General features: G+C 41.8%; 1 long non-coding RNA gene across 1 annotated transcript; it reads left to right on the forward strand.

Annotated features, from left to right (window-relative positions):
* Positions 1-1,023: 1,023 nt before the first annotated feature.
* Positions 1,024-5,066, forward strand: LOC135875456 (uncharacterized). The gene is made up of 3 exons (XR_010561273.1): positions 1,024-1,082; positions 3,066-3,128; positions 4,754-5,066. It is a non-coding gene; the product is annotated as an uncharacterized LOC135875456 (long non-coding RNA).
* The last annotated feature ends 7,693 nt before the right edge of the window (positions 5,067-12,759 follow it).

Consider the following 12,759-nt stretch of genomic DNA (forward strand, 5'->3'; position numbering starts at 1 on the left):
GGGTGACCTTCCAGGCCAGTAAACACAGGGCAGGGCGCAAGCGCCAGGGGTACGTCACTTCCGCTTCCGCTAGCAGGAGGCGGTACACGGTCCCAGTCTCTCTAGCGTCCCCGCTCTATGATTCTGGGCCGTCAAGTCTTCTCCTCTCTATGGTGCCAGCCCTGCGTTGCCGGGAGTCTGCAGCATTGCCTACGGAGGTCAGGTCGTGCCCGCCAGGGACCCCTCGCCCAGCGCCGGCCATGCCCGCCCGGACCCCTGCGGGGGCAGCCGGGCACCTAGGTAGGAGATGGAGGCTCCTCTGCCTGCCACCCCTCCCCCTACCCGCGCGGAGCCGGGTCCGTCGCTGCGGGACCCCCCGGGGGGGGGGGAAGGGTGCCCCGGGAACGAGCAGAGGCGAAGGGTGCGGCTGCGGGGCCCGGGTGGCCGCGGCTCTGCGGCGGGGAGAGCGCGGGGAGATGCGGGGCCGGGTCATGGGGCGGACTGGGGGAGGAGGGTCGATGCGGAGGCGACGTGGAGCGGGGCGGAGGCTCTCGCACCAGCCCGCGGGACGGCGAGGAGCCTGGGGGTGGCGCGTCGGGGGTGGCCCTGAGATGCCGCCTCTCCTGGCGCGCACCCTGCTGCCAGTGCCGCCCTCTGGGGAGGGTGTAAACACCCCGCCGAGCGCCGCGCCGCGCCGGGGGCTGCGTCTTGCTCTGAGTGAGGACCCCGGCGGGTGGCTGTTCGGATGGGAGCGAGCGGGGTAGCTGCGCTGCTCTGGGCAGTGGCGCCCGGCGCACGCGGGAGTCCATAGGCTGCTTAACAGTCGATGCTTGAAATTCACCTGATGTCTGATTTTCATGTATTTATTTATTGGTGTTTGAATGGGTATGAAGCCATGTAACTTATAGAGCAATGGGAGAGACGGTCATACCTATTAATGTGATCTTACTGCCGCACAATGTGAGTAATGAAAACAATACCAATGGTTGCTCAACCTCCTAAACCAAGATATTAATTATATATTGCTTCCCTTATAATTTAGGAGTTCTGCTGGAGGTCAGCGGATGAAGCTGAAGATTAAATAGGAAGGCTTATTTTAGCAGGTATTTGATTAATTTGAAGTGATGCGCTCTACCTCCAAGTCTCCGGAGTCATAGGTGAATGGGCTTCTGGTACTTGTGAATAGGTCCCAGGGCCGTCCAGAGGATTCAGGGGGCCTGGGGCAAAGTGGGGGAGCTGCGGCATTTGTACTCACCCGACGGCGGTCTGGATTTTCGGCAGCGGAGGGCCCTTCAGTCGCTCCACGTCTTCGGCAGCACTGAAGGACCTGCCACCGAAGACCTGGACCGCCGCCCGGCCAGGGCTCACGGGGCCCCTGTGGGGTCCGGGTGCTGGGGCAAATTGCCCCACTTGCCCCCCCCCGGGCAGCCCTGATAGGTCCAGTGCGTGCCTCTGCTTCTGTGCCTAACAGAATGAACTTGACATAATACTTGTCACTTAGGCTAGGTCTACACTACCCGCCTGAATCGGCAGGTAGAAATCGACCTCTCGGGGATCGAATTATCGCGTCTGGTCGGGATGTGACAATCGATCCCCGAATCGACGCTCTTACTCCACCAGTGGAGGTGGGAGTAAGCGCCGTCGACGGGAAGCCGTGGAGGTCGGCTGCGATACGTCGAATTCAGCTACGCTATTCGCGTAGCTGAATTTGCGTATCTTAAATCGACCCCCCTCTGTAGTGAAGACGTAGCCTTACACTACTGCCCTGTCCACCAGGTTTTGACTAGCAACTGTGAAACTTCACATAATGGTCATTTTCACTGGGCTGTTGCTGTGAAAAAGCTCTAAGCAGCAATATTGACAATGGAGATAGCTATCTGCATACTCAGGATTGAATTGGTTTACATGTCATTCATGATTGGAAGGTATCTTCACAACTATAAGGTCTAGCAACTATTTTTTTAAATGAGCTTACTTTCTGGAGAAACTGATGGCGTAAACTTTTCCCCACCAGCCCCCCTTGCCAGGGAAAGTATGTTATTGGTCACTGGTGAGTAAATTTTTCAAGCCCCAGAAACAAAATACTGCATTTTGGGGTTTGCGCCAGTGCTTTTGACATTTGGAATTCCTTGACCCTTTGACATCTCCAACCAAATAGTTGATTTAGGCCCTGATTCTGCAACTGCAATTGAGTACCATGTTAATCTTCACTGACTCTTAGGGGAAAAAATCTGTTCAGCTGAGCGATGTGTAAGTTCTCAATCCATTTTTGAATGAGGCTTTTATGTTTTTAATTGAGTGATTAGTAAGAGATTTACTGATCATAAAGAGTTCTGTTTTCTTAGAGTAAGTGTTCACTGCTGTCCGCAAATATAGTTTTACTGTGCGATTTTGTATCCTTTGTTTTTAAATGATACTGAGGTGTTCTGAAAACACTTCTTGCCAAATGTAGTGCTTAATACAGAAATAGTAGCCCAATAGATGTCAATGGGGTTACTCAGAGTAGTTGGGATTTATTCCAGGGACTATTTGTATGATCAAGCCCCAAGTTTATTCTGCTGTCCTTCATAGAGAAGACACTACAGTTTTCTTCACATCAGGATTTATTTGAGTACAGGCCTTTCCTTCACTAAGGATTGTGGTTGACTTTAAGGTAAATTGTGCTGTCTTTTAACCGGGGAATTCTATTGTTATTCTGTTCTATTTTTATGGTGTAGAAATAAAAAATCTTTTACATCAATAATTTTATAGACTTCTCTGTTCTGACATTACGATATAATAACATAACAATCTTATGATAAGATTTCTCATACTTCTCATCTTTCCGTTCTTCTGTGTATTTTGGGAACTGGGAATGGACTCCTGTATACTACAGCTAGAGGTCAAAGAGATTTTTCCTCTATTAACCCATGTCGTTATTGGGAACATATGCATTTGTGCATGAAACAGATAGAATAAACAATATTTGTTTATGGTTAGAACTTACTGTCATTAAGTACCCAAATGTATCTTGTTTTAAATGCTTTATTTTTACTGAATTTTATTGCAGAATGAGATACCAGATAACTGCATATTGAATCTTTCAGGGCTAAAGAAATCTTGCTGTCCTTACAATACCTTTGAGAAACTATTGAAGTTTTAGGAAAATGGTAAGTGCTGTAATTTTCTGATCTAGAAAATGACTCAAAAATAGAAAATTAACATGACTGTATGATATACACTTTCTAATTTGTGAAGACTTACATCTCCACCAGGTAAAAAGATTCAAATACACTATCTGTGTACAGTGGTAGCCAGATTATTGTTTCAACAAACTAAGCAGCCTAATGTACTCAGCAGGGGTGTTTCTCGTTAGCCACTCTGAAATTCTTGGTTTCCTTTCATAACTGAGGATTATAAAAACTTGGCTGGACAAATTAACTATTTGATTTATTTTTCTTGCTTCAAACATAGATTAGAATCTGGTCAATATTTTCTCAGGTCATTGTCGGTAAAGAAGTAGAATGTCATTTGCAGGTGTTGTCATAATAGTTGGCAGGTGTCCCATAAAGAAATGAAAAATCTGTTGCTCAACAGATTTTTGCCTGTGTTACGTGTGTGGCCTCAGATCTGGGAACATTTGAACAAAAATGGGAGGAGTCACCAGAAAGAGTTGTTCATTCAAAAACAAGTGATCAGACACCAGTTCCCCTGCTACCACCATCACATACACTTCAAACTGAAATTAATTCATCTTTAACAATTATAACGTTCAGTCGTCTCCTCCTACACATAATTTGGGACCCACAAATAGGTGTGCAACCTATTGTTTGTATAAGACATCTGTCTGCAACGTGAAAGACCATAATGAGGTCAGCTTTTATTGTAATCCAAACTGCTACACTTATATAGTCTATAATCCTTAAATTATTGTCTCTTCTATGTACAAAATAACAAACGGAGGTGACTTGAAGCTTAGGATCAGGCCTTTTGTTTACATCATGGCCAAACTCCAGTGACTGGGGAAGCAAGAGTCCGCGCCTGCTTGGAAACCTGTCTGTGCCATATGACAATGTAAAAAGCTTCAAGGCTAGCATCTTAACCCCTTCTTTATCAGGTTTTCCCCCTTTAAATAGGTTGAGTCAATCTTGCATATTAGTGGGGAGCACTTCTGTGCAGACTGTGGCTAGAAATGCCAAGTTAGTTGCATTTTGAGGCCTTTTCTGAGCACTAGATTCATGCTGAATGCATCTCATTAATGCAAGCTGACGTTAAGTAAAGTAATATCAGGACTACTCCACCTATAATATATTTTATTTTACACACTATACTGTTTGATATTCTGGCTTTACAAACCCTGCATTGGAGTTGACAACTTGACAATAAAGGAATTAGCTAGCAAAAAAATAAAAATAAATAAATAAAATAAACTGGTCTCTGTTCAGTCCCTAATGAACAGATCTATGTCCAGTGATGCTAATGGTAGTGTCCATATCACCATACCGTTGGCACTAAGTGGCACTCTTTTTGACATCTTATTAGAGAGGCCAAGGATTGTGTTGGCATGGAGATTGTCACTGCAGTTATGGGTTGAGGCACTTTGGCAGTGGAGCAACCTTTTCCATTCCATGTGTTGTATCTGTTCTGTGAATAGAGGGGACTTCAGTCATCAGAGCTATTAGAGCTATCAGTCTGGTACCTTTCACCAGCACTAAATTAACAGTAAACATTTTTTTGGCGGGGGGAGGGTGAAGAAAGCATATTTTTGTAACATGCTCCTTTTGACTTGCTGCAGGTTAGAAGCATTCTGAATGTGGGCATGCAAATGAGTGCACTTTCCATTCCACCCCATTGTGTCTCAGAATTCCTCTGTTTAGAATTACTACTGAGATGCTTCAACTCACCCTGGTCATCTCCAAAAACTGTTCAACCCATTTGTCTCTGTTTTACTCACTTCTTACCTTCAATAGTATGTATTTTAACGCATGTACTGCTTAAGAATGTGTGTCTTGATAAATATGTGAATTTGCTATGAACAATGTTTTTTTGTTTACCTATAATAACTGAGAGAAGACTTGTGAAGTAGGCATATTATTTATCTACCTGTATATTGTTGTAAAGTCTTTGAAAACAAATTTCTGTTTAAAAAAAAAAAGAGGAATAGAATGGAGAAAAGATGCTACTGTTGTAATGTTTCTGTAGACAAAATAGTTTTGAAGAGTTACAAGACAGCAAAAATTGTTTGCAAACCATCTTGGTAGCTTAACTCTTTGCAGTCACTTCTGTGCTCATCCCACATATAGTCTTTGCTCTGATGCTGTGGTCTATTTTATCTTCAAGCTAAATCCCTAAAATCTCACCTGACCATGTGTGCACTAGATCTGCCTTTGTCATCCTATTTGATAGAATTTTCTTGTTTTATTTTCTTTGGCAAGTTGTCTTTTTTACTGTAATTTCATGATGAACTCAATTGAAAATCTATTCAGCTTTCACAGAAGACATAAACAGAATACATTTTATTAGAAAATCCTTTTTATATGCACTTTATAAAGTAATTCTCTAGTTTTTCACTTCTAATCATCTTGTACTTCTGTAAACCCCACCAACCAGAATATTTGCCGCCTCTTGATAAAATGGGCAGCCAGTTGATTTCATTGTAGAACCTGGAACATCACTGTCACTGAATTTTGTTAGTTAATGTTTTGCAACTTGGAGTATACATCTTAAATAATTCTTTCCTAATGATTAAATCTTTGAATTGTGTGTACCTTTTGCCTTGCAATTAGAAAGCAATGTTCTGAAGATGCTTTAGACCAGGGGTTCTCAAACTTCATTTCACTGCAACCCCCTTCTGACAAAAATTATTACACAACCCCAGGAGGGGGGGACCGAAACCTGAGCCCGCCCAAGCCCTGCTGTCCTAGGTGCGGGGGCAAAGCCTGAGCTCCAACACCCCAGGCAGGGGTCCCAAAGCTGAAGCACAAGGACTTCAGACCCAGGTAGGGGGCCTGTAACCTGAGCCCTGCTGCCCAGGGCTGAAGACCTCGGGCTTTGGCTTCAGCCCTGGGGCCTAGCAAGTCTAAGCCAGCCCTGGCGACCCCATTAAAATGGGGTTGTGACCTACTTTGGGGTCCCGACTCACAGTTTGAGAACCGCTGCTTTAGACCAGTCTCTCATAGCACTCTTGTTCCATGCATTTAGCAATCTGTTCTGTAGCTGTTGCATTACATTTGCATATTGTGATCAACCCATAAACTGGATAGCCTCTGTCTAGAAAGCTATAGAGAAGAAGGCTTGTAAATTATTCAGTAATACAGTGGCAACTTCTGTTATACATGTCCTTGTGCCCTTGCAGAGGTATTTGACGTTCACAGCATTGAGTTTTCACATTTGGCCATAGGAACATTTTAGATCCTTGACTAATTAAACACATTTACCCTAATTTCTTTAGAGGCTCCTTACTTTATCATCTAATTTCATATATTTCCATGGGACAATATTAAAATTTCTTACTTTGGTTCCTAGAGGCAGCATTGTCTAGGGGTTAGAGCATCATGGGACTGGGAATCCAGTGGTGTGTAATTTTATCCTAGCTCTGCTGTTGTGTCATTGTCACCTAATCTCATTGTGCTTCATATTTTCCATCTGTAAAATGGAAGTGATTCTTGTCATACCTCCCTTGCAGTGATGTTGTGAAACTTTTTATTAATGTTTGTGAAGTGCTTTGAGATCCTTGTATGGAAGGCTGTGCATATTATTAGTTCCACAGGAAGGCTTTTCTGTTTAGGTAATTTTTCACACAGATAGCATCACACCCATTATAGTTCTTTGGCTATCTGAACATAGGGGTGTTTATTTTTAATTATAACTTCTGTTAAACAAAGGAGACCTTTACTAAACAAGCCAAGTTGACTTTTAATAAAATAAAAATTAAATCTTAAAGACTTGTCCATGAAACCTTTCCAAAAACTCCTTGCCAAAATTATTAGAAAGACAGTGTATGTAGCCAGCAACAACTTAGACAATTAGAACCAAAATCATATGATTTAGTAACTTCTCATAGGAAGAGAGAGAATCTATACATCAATCAATTAGGACCAAATTCATCACTGCCATAAGTGGCCACAACTCTATTAATGTCAACCTTTCATGCCAATAATGGAATTTGATTGGTTTTTAATATGTAGTTGGATCATGTGCTTGCTTCTCTCAGGTTAAACATGATTGAGAAGTCCTTTCTGAGTGTGCTCAGTGTGCATATGGTACGGTCAGATTTTTCAAACTCTGGTACCTAAAACAATGGCAACTAAATCCATATCTGTCTATCATACTTACGTGGACTTCATTACCATAGTATCTGAATGCCTCAGAAACTTTATGTATTTATCCTTACATCACCCCTGTGAGGTAGGGCAGTACTATTATCCCCATTTTAAGGTGGGGGACTGAGGCATAGAGAGGCTAAGTGATGTGCTCAAGGTCACACAAGAAGTTTGCATTAGAACAGCGCTCCCTAGTCCTAGACTAGTGCTCTAATCACTGGACTATCCTTCCTCTCTAAATAAAATAAATGACATTTTTTCAGAGATGTTGAATATCCACAACTCCCATTGAAGTCAGTTAGTGATGCTCCATAACAGTAAGTAGTAATTTTGAAAATTTCTCAGGTTGGGCCTGCAGATTTAGTAAGAGAGAGACTGTACCTGTGGCCCTGGTAAACTCTGTAGATAATGCCTGCAGATCATAACTGTTTCATAAGGTGTTACATTCAGATTTCCTCTGTCCCTGTCATTATGTTTGCAGTCCTTGATATGGTATAGAGACTGTAGAAGTTGTCGTCCATGCTGATTGTTTGTTTAGATTAGTCAGAAGCATTTAATACCATTGATCATGAGGTTTTGTTTCCTTAACTATGAAACCAGGCATGAGTGTATGGGAATAGTCTTGAAAGGTTCTGTTCTTATTTCAGACAGGTGTTTCTGCGTAACTTCTCGTCTTCCCTTCGAGGTCTCTTTTGAAAGATTCCAACTTTCAACGTATATTTGATATTGGTGGCAGGGATAGTGAGACATTTTGGACCATGGTACCAGCAATTTGCCAAAGACATTCAACTCCTACTTTCTTCCTAATCTAACCCAGATGGTACAGTATATCAGCTTTCTCAGTGCCTGGCTCAGCTAAGGATTTAGCTGAGAGTGAGCTAGCTAATGCTCAATTCAGATAAGACAGGTAATACTTGTTAGTTGAAGTTTACTGAGGGTGGCTTCCTCACCTTTGTCAAGGAAGGTTTCTCAATCTAGGAAAACCTTTGGATCCTGATTCCCAGGTGTCCAAAATAGCATTTTTTCTCAAGGATTAAAATAATTTATCTCAATGTGGAGCTTTCTATAGTTATCCATGCTTGTATCTCCTTCAGATGGTATTATATTGATCTATCCTTAAAGATATTTTCAATACATAAATTCTTTTTTACACGTGGATGAGGTATTTATGTACTTAGATTTGTTGGATAGAAAGTTCTTAAATTTTATACTCTATGAAAACTGCTGCTGTCATACGCATGTAATTTGTAAAGTGTAAAAAAAGCTGAAAATGGTTGAGAATTTGAACATTGGATGATAACAGACTGCAAATCACAGTGATGATTGAACTTGGTGATAGTCTGAACAAATAAGAGTTCTCAATCATGCTTGTAGCTATTTCCAGCGTTTCACACTAACTCAGACATTCTAGGCTTCAGAGTGACGCACAAAAAAATGAATGACGGTCCTGGAATCTCAAATTTTTTATATACATTTTGTATTTGTACATGTATTCAGAGATGCAACAATGAACACATTTTTAAAAACTTAAAGTATAATGCAAACTGGGCTTAAGGAAAAACTTCTTGTGGGCTTGCCCAATAGATGTTAAATTGTTGATTCCTTTAGCTGTAAGGCTACGTCTACACTACCTGCCTGAATCGGCGGGTAGAAATTGATCTCTCGGGGGTCGAATTATCGCGTCTCGTCGGGACGCGACATTCAATCCCCGAATCGACGCTTGTACTCCACCAGCGGAGGTAGGAGTAAACGCCGTCGACGGGGGAGCTGCAGAGATCGATTTGCCGCCGTCCTCATAGCGTGGTAAGTCGGCTCAGATACGTCGAATTCAGCTACGCTATTCACATAGCTGAATTTGCGTATCTTAAATCGACCTTCCCCCGTAGTGAGGACGTAGCCTCAGTCTTGGACTCTAAAAACCCAAACAAAATGTGGGCAATCAGCAATGGGTCTAACTGCCAGACTTTACCAATTGCACTTCAAAATAGTGTTTTACTATGGACAATAACAAGGGATAAAACAATTAGTACACATTTAAAAAAAAAAACCACCACCAAGGGCCAAATTCTGTTCTGCTATATCAGTTTAAATCACAATGTAGCTGAATGCAGAATTTGCCCCAATGAAACTTGAAAAGGGAAAATGTCAGGTATTTTTATAAAACACAAAAGTAAAAACTAGCTATAGCATAAATGTCTGAAAATACTTTGTTTTAATCTTTTCAAATGTACAATAATTTACTCTATTTATTCATTTTTAAAAGCAGTTGGTAGGTATTATCTTTTCTCACTGAGGGCTGGTCTACACCGTTTAAGCACTAACTTAACTTGGGAAGTTGCACTGATTTCACTAACACAGGTTCTGAGCTATTTTAGTTAAATCTGTGCTCCAACGGTGTAGATCAGTCCTAATACAGTTTGTCAAAATGGCAGGCATCAAGAACATTACTGTCATTTCACACCTGCTTTTCCCTCTACACTTCTATTATTTAAAACACTACTGATATTTGAGTGTAGGTTATTTTTAAAGTGGTGTGGTTTGTGTCCATGATGTAGCCTTGCCGTGTTTTACGGTAAAAACATTTTTTTTCATCACATCTCCACCCCAATATAACATGAATTCAGATATAACGCGGTAAAGCAGTGCTCTGGGGAGCGGGGCTGTGTGCTCCGGCGGGTCAGCGCGTCAGCGTGTCTGGCTCCGACACTCTGCTCTGAGCGGCGTGTTAAGGGTGCCGGGCTAGGGCCGAGCGGTTGGATAAGGGGCAGAGGGTCTTGTGGGGGTGGTCAGGGAGCAGGGGGAAGCCACAGCCCGAGGAGGGGAGCTGCAGTGCAGGGGAACGTCACACGGGCTCCAGCTGGCGCCGAGAAGGCTCGGCACACAGTGGGCCCGGCTGACAGGCTGCACCCCACTGGCAGCAGCGCCGGGTGGGCTCTCCGGGTCCATAGCGCGCCAAACTACCTGCCTGCAGTCAGGCTAAAGCGTTCGATATAACGCAGTTTCACCTATAACACGGTAAGATTTTTTTTTTTGGCTCCCGAGGACCGCGTTATATCGGGGTAGAGGTGTATAAAGATTAAGTGCCATTAAATGTCACTTGACAGATATCAGTCTAACACTAGAAAGTGACAAACCACTAAACTGTGTGTATGCCCGGACATGTTGTTTGAAAATAAACTGGAATTAGACAAACCACTATTGTTTACATATGTTTCCTGAAGGATGCTCAGATTTCACATGTTCTGAGATAGAACTACTAAACAGAATATCTGACCAAGGAAGCAAGAGACTCCTCAGGGGTTATTTGAATCTGCACTGCATTCTTTCATAGAGGGAAATATAGCCAGCTGACATACTTACTCAAAAGGCTATTAGAAATTGTCCAGTAGTGAGGATATCCAATAATGAGATTGTACATAACAAGATTATCCTGTGATGAGATAAACCATTAATGAGTTGATGCTGCGAGGCAACAGTCCAGAGTGGTAATTATCTCTGTAGGAATGGAAGGTTGGATGGTGAAACTGTAGCCTTAAAGTAATTTTTGGTCCTTCAAAAAAAACTTAACCACCTTGAGAGGGTTTTCACCCTTGAGTCTTGTGCTTCTAGCACAAGCTAGAGCAGAATTTCCCCAGCTGGAAGTTTTTTGGCTTTCTGAGGCAATGATAGTTAAATGAGACACTACCTTCTCTTTCCATGTGCTCCCTTTCACAAGCACACAGCAATGAGTTGTGCATGATCAACTAGCACTATCTTAGCATCTAATACTGTCCGTCTTGAGTGTGAGGAGGCAAGGGCATCCCACAGGAGCTGTGTCCTTGCTGTTGCTACCATTTCACAGCGATTTTTATCTGATTAATAATAAAATAATCAAACATTAGTTATGGAAAACCTGCACCTAAGAGCATACTTTTTTTTAAAGTAAAGCAGAGATGGTGTACTTCATGTAGTTTGACTTTTTCATATTGTGTCATGAAGCCGCACTTTAGGTGATGCTTTATAGGCTTATAGCTGTGCTCTCTAGACTTTCCCATTCACTTGTACTCTGTAAGCATGTTAGCTCTGGCTAATATTCTTTGTGTGCGTAAAATGAATATTCATGTTCTATATAATAGGCTCAACTGCGTCTAACCATATAATACCATCTTCTCCAGTGCAGACAAGAGTTACACTGAGTTCTTCTATTTTGAACTAATGAAAACCATTTGAAATAGACTGTGTTCTCCTGAAAGACTTACGATGATAGTCATTTAAAGTTGAGAAAGGAGTACGGGGAACCACTGAAAACTTAGGTCCTTGAAGGTTTTGGTTAACAATAATTGGCTTCATGCCAACACTGAAGTTTTATATGAGAGAAGAAAAATGATTTAAAAAAAAAATCCAAGTTCAGAGCCAAGCTTACTTGGCCGTTCTATCACTAACCTCTAAATAAAAGGTCTCTTAAAAACAGTAATGTACCCCCCTCCCCCCCCCGACACACACCTCCAAAAAACCACCAGATTTTCATTTTTGCTGACCCAACTCAGCCATAATTTTTGCCAACTTTTTATTAAATGGTCATAGACTAACTGTTGCTGCTGGTGAAAACATTTTGGTAAACTTTGCACAGTTTGACTTGATAATGTCCATTTGAAAGCTGAGTCTTAATTCTTCTAGTGGAATCACTAGTTTTACAACAGTGAAAAAGGATAACTCTCAAATAGCTAAACTTCCTGGAATCCTAGGCTCAAATCTTGGTAGGGTCAGCTGAGTCTTTCATTCTTCTGAGGTAGACAATTGTTAATAAAAAGTTAACATTATTGCAATACTGTAACTTCAAAAAATTAAATGCAAATTGTGACAGAAGCAGTCTCTATGATTGCTGAAAGTTTTGAGACTTAAAAAAGTTAATGGAAATAGAAGCAGAGACAAGTAAACAAAAAATAGTTAAGATTTGCAAGGAAAAGATATGGGCAGCCAATGCAGAATGAGCTGATGAAAGCCAAACAAGTTAGGCGGAATAAGAAAGCTGACGTAGTATAAGGTGGGGGTTGGGAGTGGTAAAAAGGAGAAAATGAATAAATGAGATGGGGAACTAAATTAGTGATTTTTAAAATGGCTAAGATATTCAACTCCTTTTTCAAAATAACCTTTAAAAAGAAAAATTAAAAATTTAAAGGAAGAGCCTATAAAAATAACTATAGGGAAAGAGAAGGTAAGGGAATATTCTTAGGCTCTACAGGCCAGTTCCTCCAACATATAAGTCAATGGGAGGTTTGCATTCACTTCAGTAAGTGCAGGAGCAAAGTCCTCCGATTGTATTGTGTTGGCTGCATTAAAAAACTTGGATACCTGGAAGATTTGTACATACATATGCCTGGATGATGTGCATTCTTAAGGGAATTAATGAACAGATTTAGTCTACCATGGAGTATTTTTCTTGAAACACAGACAACTGGGGAGGTACCAAAGAAAATCCGCAACCATGCCAGTGTTCCAA

This window comes from Emys orbicularis, chromosome 3, assembly GCF_028017835.1.
Source record: "Emys orbicularis isolate rEmyOrb1 chromosome 3, rEmyOrb1.hap1, whole genome shotgun sequence".
Classification (NCBI taxonomy): domain Eukaryota; kingdom Metazoa; phylum Chordata; order Testudines; family Emydidae; genus Emys; species Emys orbicularis.